Raw genomic sequence first — 20582 nt, forward strand, 5'->3', positions numbered from 1 at the left:
ATAATACGTGTTCCAAAATTCTACAACTGATCAACGTTAGAGATATAGGTCTATAGTTCTGCAAATCTGATCGACGTCCCTTCTTGAAAACGGGGACGACCTGTGCCCTTTTCAATCCTTTGGAACGTTACGCTCTTCTAGAGATCTACGGTACACCGCTGCAAGAAGGGGGACAAGTTTCTTCGCGTACTCTGTGTAAAATGGAACTGGTATCCCATCAGGTCCAGCGGCCTTTTCTCTTTTGAGCGATTTTAATTGTTTCTCTATGCCTCTGTCGTCTATTTCGATATCTACCATTTTGTCATCTGTGCGACAATCTAGGGAACGTACTACAGTGCAGTCTTCCAACAGCCATACATCAAAACGATATCGACGTTTTCCGCAGTTGGTAAATGGTCCATTTTAACACGGGTATTGTATCACGAAGCAAACACCGTCCGCACCGGCGGAATGTTACGTGATACCACGTACTTATACGTTTGTGACTATTACAGCGCCGTCTTTCACAAAGCGAAAAAAGTGGTCCAACTAAAACATTCATATTTCTTTACATACTACAGGAATATGTAATAAAAATGGGGGTTCCTATTTTAAAAAACGCAGTTGATATCCGTTTGACCTATGGCAGCGCCATCTAGCGGGCCAACCATAGCGCCATCTGGTTTCCCCCTTCAAGCTAGACGAGTTTCGTTCTTTGTAGTTTTTTCGTTTGATGCTTATCAATGGACCACCCTGTATAGCTATCTTCAGATTCCACGTGTTTCCTATGGATAGTTCTGTCGCCGAATCTGTTATCTATGAGTTTGAGATAAGACAAGCAATTCCATCTCAGGGCTGTTCAAACCGTGAACTGGAAAAAAAGTTAGGTTTCATGATAGACATAAATAATGCCCAGTTTGAAGACTATGTCCCTCCACGTTACAATCACTTTCAAAGTACTTACAATGATGCACTTTTATCAGAGTGGTCAGTTGGAGAATGTGCAAATTATCGATCCCTCAATTTCCTCATAACCTGTCCCCGATGCTGCACTACAATAAGAAGAACCAAAAGCACTTTTTTTTAATTCTAGGGTCGGGAAGTTTTTCTCAAAACCTACTTCCAGAGCGAAATAGCACAGCTACATCTCCTGCTGCAGCAAGTGGTGCTAGTGAACCCGATACATAAACTGTTCTAGAATTATCTTAGGAAATAAGTTATGTAAAAAAGTGAGACACCCTTCGTACTTTTTGTCTACAGTATTCGTAAATTGAATCTGAGTTTACAGTAATGTACTTTTGAAATAAAACTGAAAAATCACAAACCATCACTGCAAATGACAAATAATTAGTTACTGATCATACAGGCCACAAAAGTTCTTCTTCCAGTCAGATGGCTTTTGTAAAAACAGTGTCGTTCTCTTTCACTTCATTTCGGGGAATATCCACTAACTCATCAAATGAATGTGCCGACTGACATTCTCACGAAACTGAAAAATTTGACACTGAAAGAAGCGGTTTGCAGGGCTTAATTTCGGACGGAACGCGTTCCGGCACCTCCCAGAGACCCTTTGTTGTATTAAATCACAACGTAACTATAATTTGCCGCCACAACCAGCTTTGATGCTGCCGCCATTGTTACTACTATGCTGAAGTTATGTGCCGATTGTTCATATGCGGCGACCCGCTGCTTGGCCCGGTCAGCGGCGCCACGGAATAGAGTTGTGTCAAGGCCGCCAGAAATTTCAAACAACAATAGTGGTTTTTCAGTTCAGTTTTTACACGTAGAGTATCATGTTAATTAAATGGTAAAGACCTTTCTCTTTGGCTAGGAACATAGAAACTGCTTAATTATTTTGTAAGTGTAAAAGTAAATCATAGATATTTTTTATTGTATTAGTTACATTTTACATTTAGAAGCGAATTTATTTATTACCTGTAGAAATAAAACTTGTGATTTGTTTTTCACTCACTATCGTGAAAGTTTCAAATGACAAAATCTGACTGAAGAACATTACATATAGTCTTTCCCCGTGGCAGTGTAACATAATGTGGAGAGGAGAGGAGGAAGATTACGGCAGCCTCAGGGTGAGAAGGGGGGAGGAGGGAATGTTTTACCTTTATCTTGCATTGTTATCAACTCAGGCGCGACGCAACGATCAGCTGCTATGGTACAAACTGCACACGGAATCAACGTTTCGTGAAGACGCGGGAAATGGGAATTGTACGAGACCCAGATGGAGCAGTAATATCTTCATCGTCATTAACCGCTAAATGCCTTGTTGATTAATACTGAAAACAACGTTCACGGGGCAGCTACAAAACAACTGCTCGAACGTTGCGGCTGGCAGAATTTGAAAACATGATGTCATAGTCACGAAGACTGCCGACTTGTGCCAATACGTATGAAACAGAACTATGGAGCAAAGTGAAACTGGTACGGCAGCAGCTGTTGTTTGTATTGGAACCTTGTGGTGTTATGTTTTTGATTATAAGATATTACGGTTTAAAAACCTGAATTTCAGAACAGTATTTTCTAAAAAATGATTTCTTATTGTAAGACTTATTACAAGTCTCTCTCTGTGGCCAGCAGGGGGGGGGGGGGGGGGGGGGGAGTGGTAGAAGGGGGCGCGTTCCGGCACCTAAAAGTTTAGAAATTAAGCATTGGCCGTTTGTGTCAAGATCAGCAATAAAGGGATGTACCCAGAACCTCTTCTTTTTCTGCATTCTCTTTTTATTTTAATGACGCATAGGCATGTACTAGCTTTTTTATGTCCGTTTCGATGCTGAGCGCAAAGAAATTCTTCTGACGTCTCTGTTGGCACTTTTTATAGTCCACGCAGAATACTGTGGCCGGTAGATGCGCAGACGGCTTGGCTCACATGGGGAGCGCGATAGTGGTGGGGGTTACGGGCAGGCATTGTAGGGGAAATGGACAGCGCTGGAGGGCAAGTGCTGTTCAAAACTGAAGACTGTGCTCACATTTTTTATAAATATTAAGTGGAGCCCCTCAACGCCCACACTTGCATGGTGACCATTCCAAAAGATCTACTGTACCTCTGCTTTGGTCAGCATCTAAAAAGAATTACGCCGCAAATGCAGCGATTTATTTTCGCCTGATTTGTAAACCATTTGCAACTTTCAGAGAAGCGGCGTGAGTGGCGAATTTTCAGCAAAACCTACCCATTTCTCTGGTTTCCATGATAAAATCTGCTTTTTCTGCCAAAACACAGCGGTGTTTACACAGTCTCACCTCTCTAACAGGTTGTGCAAACACAATTGCGAGAGATTTATGAAACAGTCGCTCTGAGCACTATGGGACTTAACTTCCGAGGCCATCAGTCCCCTAGAACTTAGAGCTACTTAAACCTAACCAACCTAAGGACATCACACACATCCATGCCCGTGGCAGGATTCGAACCTGAGACCGTGGCTATGAAACAGTGGGTTATTAAGTTTGTTAAGCGATGAACTGACGAAAAGTGAGATCAGCAGCTTAAGAAAAAACACATCCTCGGTACAAAAAAGACGTGTACTGTCTGCACTTATTCTGTTCCAAAACCCATAGCATTTCTCGTTTAGCAGTCTATCAATGGCCATTAAAAACTACATTCTTCAATCAAAAAAGTATATAGTTAATGGAATAACATGGTAGATAATGAAGTTTTGCGTAATAACGATACGGAAAAATACTCTCCTCTTTGTGTGCTATCATTTGCCGAGATCTGAAACCATTTATGAAACATGAAGAATATTGTGTATATTTCACTCTGGCCTTATCGCTGGTGTGGCGCTATCGCAAATGAGTGTGCTACATCAGACCAGTTTTCTCGAAACTGGTGACAGTCACCTCTACCCAAGTCTAGACAAAAATTCAGTATTTTAGCTAAATTTCATACGCAGCAACATATTGCGTAATATGCACGAAATGCAAAATAATTGCGACCTCTATTTTTCATTGCAAGCTTATCCGAATTTTGCGCAGTGTCTTACTTCCACGTAAATATTACAACAACTATGACATTAACGAAATGACTGGCACATTGTCATGAACCTGATGCATAAGGCTATAAGTAAAGGGAACATGATTTTTTTTTTACCGAATAGTTTCTGTAAAATCGTTTGAGAAAGACAGCAGGACGTACGCCTCGATCCCGTCATCGCCGAGCACCCGAAAGGTGGCAAACACGTGTTGGCCTCCCCTTCCAAACAAACGAATGAACTCGCCCAGCGCTTTGGACGAAAACTGGTCGCTGCGCATCAGCCACCATATCCCGCACAGACTCTACCGGCAAGTCGTAAGCGAGCTCAGAACAGTCCAGGAAGCAATCCGAATCAAATACGTAAACACATACATGGTCGATCACTCTACCATTTAATCGGCCACACCAAAGACTTTAAAGAATAGCGAGAATCGCCAGACAAGTGTGGGGTCACAGTATTTACTCGTACACTCTCTGATCAGAAATATCCCGACATCCCCGTGTAATACGAAATTGACCACTAGATGTCATGAGAGATGGATCTGCCAGTACAAAAGTAGGGGGGGAGGGGGGGGGGAGTACAGCAGCAAGGATCAATCAGAAGAGCTCAGCGACTTCGAATTTGAACTACAGCGGCCGACACGAAAATAGATACCTGAAAGTCATCTGACTGTTCTACAGCACTGATAGCTAGCGATAATTTCAAATGTTGGGAAAGATTCCGGAAAAATATTAGACATCTCTATTTTTAGTCCAGAACCACCGACATATTTGCACTGAATGTCATATACGAACATTCTCGAAGTGTATAGATGCGTATGAAACTTATTTTATAGTGAAAACATAAAAGTATTCCCAGATAGAAAAGAACAGTTTCACACGTAAGACGTGTAAAACTGTGCCGCCTGTGTAACGAAAAATGTCGTCGCTGATGATTTTGCGTTCTATTAGACCTTGTAGAAACTTCCAGCAAGAAAGCTGTTAAGGAAAGTATGAAATTAATTTTGGTAACATCTGAGGGTAATTATCGTATCGTGTGATGTATGAACGCATTTTATTTACGAGAGGCTTCGTGCGCGAGACCTTGCATGCCACTGGCAGGATATTAGTTCCGAAGACTCCCCTTACTACGACCGAGAATATTTCATATCTCCGTAAAGTTTTTTATTTGTAGCTCTTACTGACCCTTCGTCACTGCACTCATCACCAAAATCGCCGATATACATTACACAAAAGTAACTATATGTGCTTTCATGTTAATATTTCCATTGAATTCGAGCATAATATATTTTTGGGCGTGATTGTGTGAAACCCAAGTTTTATCGAAGTGCGCTTCGGGACTATTGTTCTCGGCACGCAGTAAGTGTATTTCACACAAAACTTAATTCTTGCTGCTGCAATGTCTCTGCATTCAATTGCAAATTTTGGTCCATCGTTACACTTTCTGAATCAGAAACCAAGTGAGCGGATGTCTCATGAACCAATAAAGCGTGTTGGGCCTCACACAATCGCTGTTTCCGGAATTCATGTTGATTCCTACAGATTAGATTCTGGGTTTCCAGAAACGACATGACACGCGAGCAAAAAACATGTTCTAAAATTCTACAACAGATTGACGTCAGAGATATAGGTCTATAGTTTTGCGCATCTGCTCGAAGACCCTTCCTGAAAACTGGAACTACCTGTGCTCTTTTCCAATCATTTGGAACCTTCTGTTCCTCTAGAGACTTGCGGTACACGGCTCTTAGAAGGGGAGCAAGTTCTTTCGCGTACTCTGTGTAGAATCGAATTCGTATCCCGTCAGGTCCAGTGGACTTTCCTCTGTTGAGTGATTTCAGTTGTTTTTCTATTTCTTGGACACTTATTTAGATGTCAGCCATTTTTTCGTTTGTGCGAGGTTTTAGAGAAGGAACTGCAGTGCGGTCTTCCTCTGTGAAACAGCTTTGGAAAAAGGTGTTTAGTATTTCAGCTTTACGCGTGTCATCCTCTGTTTCAATGCCATTATCATCCCAGAGTGTCTGGATATGCTGTTTCGATCCACTAACTGATTTAACGTAAGACCAGAACTTCGTAGGATTTTCTGTCAAGTCGGTACGTAGAATTTTACTTTCGAATTCACTGAACGCTTCACGCATAGTCCTCCTTACGCTGACTTTGACATTGTTTAGCTTCTGTTTGTCTGAGAGGTTTTGGGTGCGTTTAAACTTGCTGTGAAGCTCTCTTTGCATTCGCAGTAGTTTCCTAACTTTGTTGTTGAACCACGGTGGGTTTTCCCCGTCCCTCACAGTTTTACTAGGCACGTACTTCTCTAAAACACATTTTACGATTGCCTTGAACTTTTTCCATAAACACTCAACATTGTCAGTGTCGGAACAGAAATTTTAGTTTTGATCTGTTAGGTAGTCTGAAATCTGCCTCCTATTACTCTTGCTTAACAGATGAACCTTCCTCCCTTTTTTTATATTTCTATTTACTTCCATATTCTGGGATGCTGCAACGGCCTTATGATCACTGATTCCCTGATCTGCGCCTACAGAGTCGAAAAGTTCGGGTCTGTTTGTTATCAGTAGGTCCAAGATATTATCTCCACGAGTCGGTTCTCTGTTTAACTGCTCGAGGTAATTTTCGGGTAGTGCACTCAGTATAATGTCACTCGATGCTCTGTCCCTACCACCCGTCCTAAACATCCGAGTGTCCCAGTCTATATCTGGTAAATTGAAATCTCCACCTAAGCCTATAACATGCTGAGGAAATTTATGTGAAATGTATTCCAGATTTTTTCTCAGTTGTTCTGCCACTAATGCTGCTGAGCCGGGAGGTCGGTAAAAGGAGCCAATTATTAACCTAGCTCGGTTGTTGAGTATAACCTCCACCCATAATAATTCACAGGAACTATCCACTACTATTTCACTACAGGATAAACAACTACTAACAGCGACAAACACGTCACCACCGGTTGCATGCAATCTATCCTTTCTGAGCACCTTCTGCGCCCTTGTAAAAATTTCGGCAAAATTTCTCTCTGGCTTCAGCCAGCTTTTCGTACCGATCACGATTTCAGCTTCGGTGCTTTCTATCAGCGCTTGAAGTTCCGGTACTTTACCAACGCAGCTTCGACAGTTTACAATTACAATACCGATTGCTGCTCGGTCCCCGCATGTCCACACTTCGCCCCGCACATCTTGTGGCTAATACCGTCATATGTGAGTGTTGTATGGAAGAACTTCTGCAGCGTCAGCTCACGACTGGCTGCAGCTAGTTTTCGTTTCGTCAAGGCAATGTATATGTTTCCATTGATATTCCAGAACTGCCACCATCCTCGCGTCCGCAATCACCGTGGACTCTAACAAGAGATTATAATTCGTGCTAATATTATGAATGGGACAGTAACTCTGTCTATTATGCTTTCACCACTCAATCTGGTTTGAAGGCCTTTTAAATTTTATCATATTTGTGCAAATTTTTTTCTTTTTGATATGTTCTTTATAGTACAATCCAACACGATCAATATTCCTACAACGCTCATGTGATCCTCACCCTCCATACTAATATCAGTCGGAAGCCCGTAGAATTTTAGGCACTGAGCATCCTACATCTCTTGATAACTTCTGAGATGTTTGGAAACCCACAACGGCGACGTCTGTTACATGCTGAGCAACAAACAGGGAGGCGTCGTGCCTTCACATGTAGAACTTGGGAGGCTCTTAGTGAACCTGCATTTGATTCTGATATGCGAATGCAGCCGCGGGTAACCAGCAGACACGTGAGGTTCAAATGGCTCTGAGCACTATGGCACTCAACTGCTGTGGTCATAAGTCCCCTAGAACTTAGAACTACTTAAACCTAACTAACCTAAGGACATCACACACATCCATGCCCGAGGCAGGATTCGAACCTGCGACCGTAGCGGACGTGCGGTTCCAGACTGTAGCGCCTTTAACCGCTCGGCCACTCAGGCCGGCTGGACACGTGAGGTCACAGGCGTTATTGCACATACAAATATCATAAAATTTGCACTGCAACGAACTTCGTGAGTTTAACGCTAATTAATAATTTTGAAAGTCTACATTTTATTTTCGTAGCGTTACTATCACTCATCGTAACAAAACTACTGTTTCCACAGCTCATGATGTGGTGGTTTGTGTTACTGACCGTTGATCAGGGGTTCAAGGTTCCGAGTCACGGCGCTTGGGACTGTGTGTAAGTATTGTCCTCCTCATCATATGATCATCATCGAAGTGCAATTCGCCGAAGTGGTGCCAAATAAAAAGACTTGCATCAAGTGGCCAAACATCCCGAACAGGGTTTCCCAGCCAACAAATCTACACTCCTGGAAATGGAAAAAAGAACACATTGACACCGGTGTGTCAGACCCACCATACTTGCTCCGGACACTGCGAGAGGGCTGTACAAGCAATGATCACACGCACGGCACAGCGGACACACCAGGAACCGCGGTGTTGGCCGTCGAATGGCGCTAGCTGCGCAGCATTTGTGCACCGCCGCCGTCAGTGTAGCCAGTTTGCCGTGGCATACGGAGCTCCATCGCAGTCTTTAACACTGGTAGCATGCCGCGACAGCGTGGACGTGAACCGTATATGCAGTTGACGGACTTTGAGCGAGGGCGTAAAGTGGGCATGCGGGACGCCGGGTGGACGTACCGCCGAATTGCTCAACACGTGGGGCGTGAGGTCTCCACAGTACATCGATGTTGTCGCCAGTGGTCGGCGGAAGGTGCACGTGCCCGTCGACCTGGGACCGGACCGCAGCGACGCACGGATGCACGCCAAGACCGTAGGATCCTACGCAGTGCCGTAGGGGACCGCACCGCCACTTCCCAGCAAATTAGGGACACTGTTGCTCCTGGGGTATCGGCGAGGACCATTCGCAACCGTCTCCATGAAGCTGGGCTACGGTCCCGCACACCGTTAGGCCGTCTTCCGCTCACGCCCCAACATCGTGCAGCCCGCCTCCAGTGGTGTTGCGACAGGCGTGAATGGAGGGACGAATGGAGACGTGTCGTCTTCAGCGATGAGAGTCGCTTCTGCCTTGGTGCCAATGATGGTCGTATGCGTGTTTGGCGCCGTGCAGGTGAGCGCCACAATCAGGACTGCATACGACCGAGGCACACAGGGCCAACACCCGGCATCATGGTGTGGGGAGCGATCTCCTACACTGGCCGTACACCACTGGTGATCGTCGAGGGGACACTGAATAGTGCACGGTACATCCAAACCGTCATCGAACCCATCGTTCTTCCATTCCTAGACTGGCAAGGGAACTTGCTGTTCAAACAGGACAATGCACGTCCGCATGTATCCCGTGCCACCCAACGTGCTCTAGAAGGTGTAAGTCAACTACCCTGGCCAGCAAGATCTCCGGATCTGTCCCCCATTGAGCATGTTTGGGACTGGATGAAGCGTCGTCTCACGCGGTCTGCACGTCCAGCACGAACGCTGGTCCAACTGAGGCGCCAGGTGGAAATGGCATGGCAAGCCGTTCCACAGGACTACATCCAGCATCTCTACGATCGTCTCCATGGGAGAATAGCAGCCTGCATTGCTGCGAAAGGTGGATATACACTGTACTAGTGCCGACATTGTGCATGCTCTGTTGCCTGTGTCTATGTGCCTGTGGTTCTGTCAGTGTGATCATGTGATGTATCTGACCCCAGGAATGTGTCCATAAAGTTTCCCCTTCCTGGGACAATGAATTCACGGTGTTCTTATTTCAATTTCCAGGAGTGTATTTGCACCGTTCATTTCATTTTGACAAACTGCCTATTGGTTTCTGTCTCGGATTCTTCGGCCGTCGTTTGTCTGATGATTTTTCTGGCGTTTCGCCAGCACGAGTGGCTGGCATTGTCAAACTTCCACGCTCCATTACTGTTGGCGGACTGGAGCCAATATCGCTGCCGCAAACTATATGCACCTGGCGCACCAACGTCCAAGGGCTTCTCCGTGATCATTTGCGATGCGGTTCTCTTCCTGCTTCTTTACAGCACGTCGGTGCCCTGTGCTGCCCTGATTACTTCACAATTGTATACAGTCCCCACCGGGCCGTGCCTTCTATCCCGCGAGCGGTGTCATAAACCTGCCTCGCAGAATCATTTGCAAAATACCAACATCGCCTGCGCCTGCCATCCGATGTGCCAGTCGATCGTTTAACTACTGCCTTCCATCCATAGCTGCGCGAAATTTACAAGAATTCTCCAGCATGGGAATCCAGGATCCGTTTAGTTTGAGGCTTTCTTCTTTCTCGTTGAAGCTATTCTCGTGTTTGTGTATTTCTGTAGCTTCTCTGAACAAGCTCTTCTACACAGCTCAAACATCCCCTTAGAAAAAATGAAAAATGACAGTGCTGGTAAACTTCTACGTTATTTAAATTTCAAACAGCTGAGCAAAACTCAACGCACTCAAACAGTTTTCTCTGTACTTATTCTGAACATCACTAAACTGACACACAACATTTTTTTTTACTACTGCAATACAGCGTGCGCCAATACTGCCAGCTGAATAAAAGATTCTAACCACTGAAGGCACTAACTACTGATAGGCATAGTTAGCAAATGAAAGATTTTGATAGAGAACAAACAATGTATTTACCTTAATAGTGTTCAAAAGTCATAATATATATCTATCAATTCATGACAACCATCTTTACGAATTTCTTTTTTCTGGCGGACACACGTCCAGATCGTCCGCTTATAGTAACCTATCAAAACTCTGGGACCACTGCTGGTGGCTCACCTCCAACTGCCCAACGCTACGTACTGATCACATCCAACTTCCCAACACTACACAAGCGAATATTCCAACAATGAGTCCAACCAGCAACAGACTGCACACAGCACAGTCAGTGATTTTCATACAGAGTGCTACGTCGCGTTACCAACATAAAAACCTAAACAGCCTACTTACATAGCTAGAACTTCCGTGTCGGCGTATTTTACTACGTCGTCGGTCTCACACAGCGCGTGCTCTAAGACGGTCGATTTGTCCATCTGCCCCAACCTGCAATATCGCTTATGTTCTGTGATCCTGGTGTTGATTGATCGTCCAATCGTTCCAACATAAATCTTTCGGCATGTGCATGATATGCGGTAAATTCTCGACATTGCAAGTGGGCCAATTTTCATTTTACTTATGTGCGAGCGCAGCCATGGGTAACAGCTAGAATACAATCCTTAAACAGTCCTCAACGTGTTTAATCCGTATGTCCATCCTAATATCATTAAACGCGAAAGTAACTGTCAGTTACGTTTTCACGACCTAACCGCTGAACAGATTTTGATGGAATCTGATAAGGGATAACTTGAACCATGACAAAAAGGGTAGGCTACTATAGATAGCGGAACAAAAAAAGTTGACCGCTATGAGGCCGAAGTTTTTCTAGTCAGAGAACATAAAGCATGTTAAAAAATTATTAAATTTGTAGCCTAATGAAGACATTGTGTGATTTATAAACGCCCCCCCCCCCCCTTGCATGCACCAGTCGGAAGTGACTTGTAAGTGACTGGGGCCGCACATCACGAGCTGTATTTACCCGAACAGGCAGACATGTGGGGGCAGCTGACATTAACTGAACATACAACAGATTACTTACTGACCATCACTCATCATACGGAAACTACCGATATCGCGTGCAGCCATGGTTGCACTCAAGTTCATTTTCTGTAGGATTAACTTGGACAGCCTGATGATGGGAGCTTGACTCCTGAAATATGTTGCAGTGGTTTGTATTCCTGATGTTAGTAGCTGTAAGCTAAAATAGTTATAAAGGGTTACCCTGACAAGCAGTATATCTGATTTGATGAAACCGAGCGAGGTGGTATGGGAGTCGAGTTCATATCGTCATCTAACGACCATTTAAATCACCACTACTAAGTTCCTTCTTCCGCTTTGTCCAGTCTCAACTAGTGCTTTGTCTGCAATAAAATTTTTTACGGGATGGCATTAAATGCTTAGTAACCTACCTTTACGAGTTGGGGTCGCTGTACATCGCCTTCTTTTTATCTCTCCTTTTTGTCATCAGTCTTCTGATTGGTATAATGTGACCCGTCATTGTTTCCTTCACCACCGAACTCTTCAATTCACAGTGGCATTTTCACATAACGTCCACAATTATTTGTTTGATATAGTCTCTTTCCTGTCTTCCTCAAACACTTAACCACCTACGGCACCTTTAATACCATGGAAAACATTGATGATGTCTTAAGGGGCTCCGGAACGCCCTATACTTGCAATGTTAAAATAACGTCTATAAATTACATCTTTCCTCACAAAGTATTTGAGGTAGGAAGTTGAACCTTTTACAGATTATTTATTGGAATATGGGCTACAACTTAACACAGGGATTTTACAGAATTTTAGTTCAGTTATTAAAGATGATTTTTTTTCAATTGTAATGAAAATTCACAACATTTTTTTGCAATTTTTTATTTATATATTCAAAAATATACAGTTTTTTGGAAAAAGGCTGTCTTAAATTATGCAGAAGGTACTGTGTAATATTTACTGAAAGTTTGAAACAAATATGTTTGGAAGATCCTTAGAAAACATGTAATTAGTATGAGAAAATAAAAGTTTTGGGAATCGAGCGACAAAGATTGGATTAACTTTTTAGTGCATTCCAGGTCCATAGGATGGATTATCTTCATCCTCTGCAAACTCCTCCTCCAGCTTCCTCTTGTTCCGCTTCTATTTCTAGACTCTTTACAGCCCTGTCTGCAGCCCGAAGGCGTTCCTTGTCTAAAGCAAGCATCGCTCGTTGTTGTGTTCGTAGATTTTGCTACCATTTTCTTCAGTTGCAGTTACTGCAACACTGTTCCAAAAGGTGGTCATGTATGAACACTTATCACATTTCAGTTGTATTTCACTAGCAAGTCCTACGTGCTTTATTATGGAGAGTTCCAGACCAACTTCGCTACAATGAATACATCTTACACAGTTTGAAAAAATTCCTTTGAGAACCGACATATCAAATATTTCATTCACATCCGATTCGCCCATAAAACATTCATAGTTTTCACTCATTGAACCAAGCTTCTTCTGTGAAGTATTTTCTTTCCCACTTTGACAGCTATGGGCAGGTGTACTTGAGAGGTTAGGTTCACTCACTTGGTTATCGTCTTTATTGTTTACGGTAATAACACATACTGAAACACGTATGTAACGCAGCAGCGATGGCGAGGCATTGTAGCATCTGTGACCAGAGAGTATGCGCTTGACCGCGCGAGTGTTGCGAGCGGTACTCAGTCTGTGAGTCAGTCGTTGCGAGTCTGTAGCTCTGTCTAGTTGAGAGCAGTACTCTGTCAGTAGTCGTCGCGTGCAGTACGCTAATAGTCGTCATGCAGAGCGGTCGGTCAGTAGTAGCAGCCCAGTGCGGTTGTGTGATGTAGGCGGTCGGCAACACTGGTCAAGATAGTGAGTAAGGTATACTGTTAATTAATATAATCATTAGATCATGAAAAATTTTATTTATTGTAATTATTCTCCAACAAGTCCCCCAATAATAATTTTTATTTCAAAAGCATTTTTTCAAAAATTTAATTTTTTATTGAACTAAAGATTTCGTTGCACTTCCCATTTCATTCCACTTCTTTTGAAGAAAAATTTCACTAAAATCACAAAAAAAGAGAATATTATTATTTGCAATGCAGTTCCTCCAAGCAGTGCGCAACAACAAGAGCAGAAATGTGACATCCATTTATTCTGAGGTAAGACTTTAATTCTGATTGTTTTGCACAGGGCCAAAGACCGATATTTCGGTTTAATTGAATTTCCTTATCACTGAATGGACTTTAATTTTTTGAAGAATTTATATTTGAGTCAGATTGCGAATTTCACATTTTTGTTGCCATTTTCAATACCTCTCATTGTGGGCGAGGTTACGCTTAGCGCAATGTCCAATAGTATTCTTAAATAATATTGTCATTTCTTTCTTTTTAAAAAAAAATTTTTTGTGGGGAGGTTACACTCGGCTCCCATTTCTATTAAGTATTGTCATATTTCATTTTCTTTTAAATTACGGTGGGGAGGTTACACTTGGCGACACCCAGTCCAGGATCGTATTTCGTTGAGAGTCTTTTGAACAACAGTCAGATATCTGCTCTTATTTGCTTAGATATAATTAGGATTTAGCGCAACGCTTTTATTAACTTGTGACTTTCTTTCTACAGGTCAACGGCAATTCATTGCTCTATTGTATGTGTGTGTTGCTTTTGCATTGTGCTTATTTCTTTTGTGAATAATTGTGACTATTGTGAAAATGCCGCGAAAGACTATGAATAGTGTATCGCGAGGAATTTTGAATGAAATTACCGACTTAAACAGCGTGACCGATAGTAATTGTGACACGCAGTGTGATGATGACAATCCTGCGTTCACTAACAATCAGTGCATTACAACCATTAATGATGACTTTTATCTTAATGATGAACAAACGAACTCAATTGTCTCTTCTGTTAATTTGACGACAATTGATGACGCGGGACACGCTATTGTAATGAGCGCTCCCCAGCTTAACACACCCGGTTCGGAAAATTCAAGTGATGTACAGACAAATTTTTCTAATGAAAGTGATCAGGATACTCAAAGTAGGACGGATTTATTTAATTCCGAAATGGTGACTGACAATGTACACTCGAGTGACAAACGTTTTTGTAAATTACAGAATGACCAAATGGTCGCACAAAACGTGACAATTGTAGGTACGCAATCAATCAGCACAGATAATAGAGTAGAGGATGTTGCATTGGATCAAATTTTGGCAATGTTACAACTAATGACTGAAATACAGAAAAACGATCGCAAACAACGTGAATTAATTAATGAAAGGTATAAACAATCGAATGAAGAACAAGACAACATTAATAAAAAAATCAAACAACTTAGTGAACGGAATGAACAGCTTGAGGAACAGGTTAAAGCCATTGCCGCGCAAAATTATGATGGTAGAGGACAATTACGTGTGAACACTAAGACTTGTGCTAATAACAGTAATGAAAAAGTTGGCACTGTTGCACAAGAATCAAGTAGCACACGTGTAGGCACAACAGAATTACATAAAGACGAAGATATTGCAGTCACTGAACAATGTTCAGCAAACGCAACAGAGATACACGAAATTAATGCAGTCACTGAATAATGCCCTAGAAACGAAGTACAGATTCGCGACGAAATTAATTTAGAGTCAGTGGAAGTATCACACACTCCGAACACGGAAGTTGACGAGAAATTTGCACGACAGATCAACCAAATTGACGAAAGTGTTACAGTAACAGAGTTGAAAACTATTTCAGTCACCAATACGTCACAGAAACCGCCACTTTGCGAACATTTGTCAGATTTACGCAGCGTGTATAATGTGAATAATTTACAGAGACTACGCGAATTAAAATCCGAAAAGCCACGCGACTTAAAATATGAAAAGCTACGCAACTTGAAATCCGAAATGACACAGACGAACAGATTCACACACAAACCTGAACGTGTTATCAAACTGAGTGACGAGAACGTAGATTTCGAGCAATTTGCATTTGTAAGAAAATCTAAAGAACTTAATAAGGACAGCGTACAGGTACACGCTTTGCATTGTATACGTCAATTTAATTTTGTACCTTCACCGCTATTGCCTGTAATGCAGAAGCTAGCTTTGAACCAGATGCGACAATTTATTTTTGTATTTACAACAGCATTGCCTATAATGCAGAAATTTGAATTAGCACGGATACAACAATTTGCCTTTGGAATTTTACCGCCATTGCCTGCAACGCAAAAGTTGAAATTTATTTGCAGTGCGTAATAGACCTCAGGGGATTCATTACGCTTTAATGAATATGTGCCGCAGCTAGCATAGGGCCCCGAGCTGTAGTAGTGCTGTTTCATCTTTAGTTTTCTGCACTGCTGCCTTTTCTTCTGCTATCCTTTATATCTATCAAAATTGCTCTTTAACTATTGCTCTACCTAGAATTAAGAAAAATGACAAAGAAAACCGGATACGACAAATCTTTTACCGAATGTGACAATTTTCAGTAGGCACTCCAGAACCAGCGTAATTTTAGTAACAGATAAAATCGTAATCATCAGTATGTGTGAAGTTATTAGTAACAGCAAACGCATTTTTTGGTAACAATAGACCTTTTCACCACAACAGCATGAAAGTAAGCCGCTTGGCATACCTAACCAACAATGCAGTCTACAAGGTCAACCAAACTTTAATGTTCCGCCGCGTGCACGTATAGTCCCAGCTCCAACAAATAGTAACGCATGGCAGCAAAGAAATAACCACGTACAGACAACACTCTATTTCAACTCGTATCGCAATGCGCCGTATAGAAATTACTATCACGACAGACGTAAAAATGATGAGCACAATTTTCAGCGTACATTTAATAACAGTCGGTCTCACCAGCAACAAAATAATCAACAAGGACCTATTCTCATGAATGAACCCGACAGTAGGTACCATCCAGAGCGTAACACGTCTGGAAGAAGTAATAGGACAGTTCAAATAGTCGAAATGCCACAGAATCCTCCTGCTGATAATAATAACACGTCAGATAGAATGTGACTAGATAATGTACAGGACGCATCTTCCAATAATACAAGCACTACCTTAGACACGCAAAATGTTGTTCACGAAAATGTAATTACTTTTGACGACATCAGAGACACTCTTTTACAGGAAAGACCAGTTATTCAGAAATCTATTTCACATCCTGTTATCGAAATCAAAATTGGTTCATCGAAATTCTCAGCAGTAATTGATTCCGGCTCACCTATATCAGTAATAAATGAGGAGACTTTTAATGAGTGCAACAAAGAGAATACCTATCCGACATTACCTTTAGGCAAAACAAAAGTGAAAGGAGCAGTACCGAGTAAAGGAGTAGACGTTAAATTACAGACGCATTTATCATTTTGTATTGGAGGTCATACTTTTCACTCTAATTTTTGGATTGTTCCTTTATTGACAACAGACGTTATTTTAGGTACAAATTTTCTGGTACAACACGACGCAGTTATCGATTTTCAAAATTCTTATTTAATGTTAAAGGATGAAAACGTACAACTTGCTTTAGAATTTCAGCACTCATTATCTGCGGAAGAACAAACAATTAACCGCACAGAGGTCATTTCCGCAACACGTAACTTAGACTGTAATCCCACATTGTTCACGGATACGTACGTACACAACTATAATACTCCAGACGAAGCTGACTACGACGTAATGCAATTGATTTCTGATAAGGTTAAAGAGAGCAGTGCAACTACAGACGACGAACGAAAGCAATTACATAAAATTCTTTTACAGCAAGCTCCAGTTTTTGACAACATTCCTGGTACTATGTCCGGCTTTATGTATGAATTTCAAGTGAAACAGCACGATACATTTAAAGCTAAGCATTATCCCATTCCGTATATTCACAGAGAACAAGTTAAAAAAGAATTGCAGGATATGCTTGATCAAGGAATTATAGAACCAGCAGTTAGTCCGTACATAAACCCGCTACATATTGTTAAGAAAAAAGATGGCTCACTTCGCCTTGTACTTGATTCACGTCACATTAATGACATTATTATTAATGAAACAGATCGACCACAGACATTAGAGGAACTTTTACAGAAATTTCACGGCACTGCTATTTATTCTACACTAGATTTGAAATCGGGATTTTGGCAAATTCAACTTCATCCGAACTGCAGAAAATACACAGCTTTTCTCTGTTTCGGCGACTGTTATCAATTTTGCAAATTACCGTTCGGCTTAACTATTTCTTCTGCAGCTTTTATTCGCGGTTTGAATACCATACTTCCGACAGAACTTAAGGACAGAATTACGACGTACCTAGACGATATTCTTATCGCAGAACCTAATTGGTCTGAACACAATCTGATTCTTGAACAACTGTTACAAACTTTCCATGCACAAGGACTTACAGTTAACCTCAGTAAATCGCATTTTGGCAAAACTTCTATAAAATTTCTTGGACACGTAATTTCAGCAGAAGGCATTGCACCTGATCCGGAAAAACTTCAAGCTCTACGTGACATTACCGTTCCTACGACAAAGAAGGAATTACGCAGTTTTTTGGGCTTAATTAACTTTTTTCGTAAATTTATTCATCACTCTGCTTTAGACACACCCAGATTGTGCCAATTAACAGGTAAAAACACTATTTGGTCTTGGGATAAGCAAGCACACTCTGAATTCATGAACCTGAAACATGCTCTGTTGAATGCTCCACTTTTATCGCACCCAGATCTTACTAGAAATTTTTCCATTGCTACCGACAGTTCCAACACCGCTTTAGGCGTACACATTTTCCAGGAAATCGAAGAAGATGGTTCTACAGTAATTAAAAACATCGCATTTGCAAGCCGCATTTTGTCACCCGCTGAACGAAATTATTCTGTTACAGAACTTGAAACATTATGTGTTGTATGGGCTTTTACGAGATTTCGGCATTTTCTTTATGGCAGACATACCACTGTTTACACAGATCACAGAGCGATACAATTTTTGCTTTCAGCTAAATTTACTCACGACAGGTTAATTAGATGGAAACTATATTTACAGGAATTTAATTTTACGATTGTCCACATTCCCGGCACACAAAATGTTATAGCAGACGCACTATCGCGTTCTCTGAGCAACAATCAGCAAGACGTAGCAACCAACTTCTGCAAAACAAATTTCAGTGTCATGTACATTCAGCAAGTTGCATTTGAAAACTTTATTTCATCGTCATTACAGGACATAGCAAAGGAGCAAAATAAAGACAATGTGTGGAAAGAAATTAAACAGCTTTGGCAAGATAAGAATAATGTTACGATTAGGAACCACTACACTGTACGCAATGACATTTTGTTTCGCCACTCTCATCCTGACAGCAACAATTGGTTATTATGCATACCTGACGAACTGGTTAACAAATTAATCTGGTACACTCATTTAAGTTACGCTGATTACGGAGCACGAAAATGTTTTCTTGTACTGAGACAGAACTGTTATTTTACCAACATGGAGAAACGTATACGACGAGTTTTAGCGTCTTGTAAAATTTGCCAGAAAGCTAAATCAGACACCACTTCACATATTCCTCCATTATATCCCATTATTCCTGTTAAATTAAGACATATGGCCGCAGTAGATATTTTTGGTCCGATTCCGAGAACTAACAGAGGTTTTTGCTACATATTTGTCGCTGTTGAGATCACTTCAAAATTTGTTACTTTCACTCCGTTACGCAAAGCTACTGCTAAAACTGTTTCGAAAGCATTTGTAAAACATTTTCTATCTCATGTAGGGCATGTAATGAAAGTAATTTCTGACAATGGATCTCAATTTCGTAGTAGCGTATGGACACGCATGTTACGAGCCAGAAACATTTCTCCGATCTATATATCCAAGTACCACGCTTCTTCGAACCCTTGTGAAAGATTAATGAAAGAAATTGGTAAACTGTGTAGAATATACTGCCACAAAAGACATATTGATTGGGACACACACATATTCTCATTCCAAGATGTAATTAATTCCATTCCAAATGAATCCACTATGCTATCTCCGTCTGTTATACTGAAAAATGCTGAACCACCTAACAAAATTAAAGAATTAATAACATTTCCTACATCTCGTCGATTACGACACCACGAAATAATTGACATTGCGCTGAACAACATCAAACGTGCCGCAGAGCGCCGGAGAAGACAGCAAAAACAGGTTTGTACACGCCGTGACTTTCACGTTGGACAGAAGATACTAGTACGTACACACTATTTATCCAGCAAATTAAAAGGTAAGTGCAGTAAATTTGAACTTCTATACGCAGGTCCATATCGGATTCGCAGCATCCCTCACCCCAATGTTGTACACGTCGAAACTTTGAGAACTAGAAAATCGAAAGGCAATCACCATATCTCAAACATTAAACCGTTTATTGAGTGAAACCACTGTATGATTCAACACACTATGATGCCATTTACTAATGCAATTATTTCACCTGACCAATTACTGATGATTATCGTATTTTTTCTTGGCAAGTGCCCGGCAAGGTAAGGTTAGCAGGTCGCTTTTCTTGTCGTTACACATCAGACCGTGCATACTTTTCCAGACGAACTTACGTATTTTATGACTAATTATGCAATGTTAGCTAATGAGATGTTAATTTCATTACTTTTTTTTCCATTAAAGTCTTTAATTCTCGCCTCTATTAACTACACTACATACAAGCTGAACACAACGAACGTCACATTTTGTCTTTTTATGTATGATTGTATTCCAGTTTTGTTTATACGCACTGTGAAATAGTTAGGATATAACACACACCAGTTGACTTTGACATTTTTTTTGCCCTATGACATCTCTGCATTGTATTATTCTGTGTACATTTTTGCATCTGAACACTGTCAATGTCTTTGACACGTTACGTTTTCTGTCATGTTATGCTGTATGGTTAATTATGTCACCATAAACTAGTCATTATTTAGTGGGTATATGATTTAAATGCAAGACATTAATCTTTGTTCATGAATTTCAGAAAGAAATGATGCGTGTAAGAGATAAATTCAACAGAAATGGGAATTTCACCTATGGAATAAACGAAAGGAGATGC

General features: G+C 41.4%; 1 non-coding gene across 1 annotated transcript; it reads right to left on the bottom strand.

The window, feature by feature from the left end:
• Positions 1-7835: 7835 nt before the first annotated feature.
• Positions 7836-7919, bottom strand: Trnas-gga. Its single transcript is given in 2 exon segments — positions 7836-7870; positions 7880-7919. It is a non-coding gene; the product is annotated as a tRNA-Ser (tRNA).
• Between the last annotated feature and the right edge of the window lie 12663 nt (positions 7920-20582).

The sequence above is a fragment of the Schistocerca piceifrons genome, chromosome 6, assembly GCF_021461385.2.
Source record: "Schistocerca piceifrons isolate TAMUIC-IGC-003096 chromosome 6, iqSchPice1.1, whole genome shotgun sequence".
Classification (NCBI taxonomy): domain Eukaryota; kingdom Metazoa; phylum Arthropoda; class Insecta; order Orthoptera; family Acrididae; genus Schistocerca; species Schistocerca piceifrons.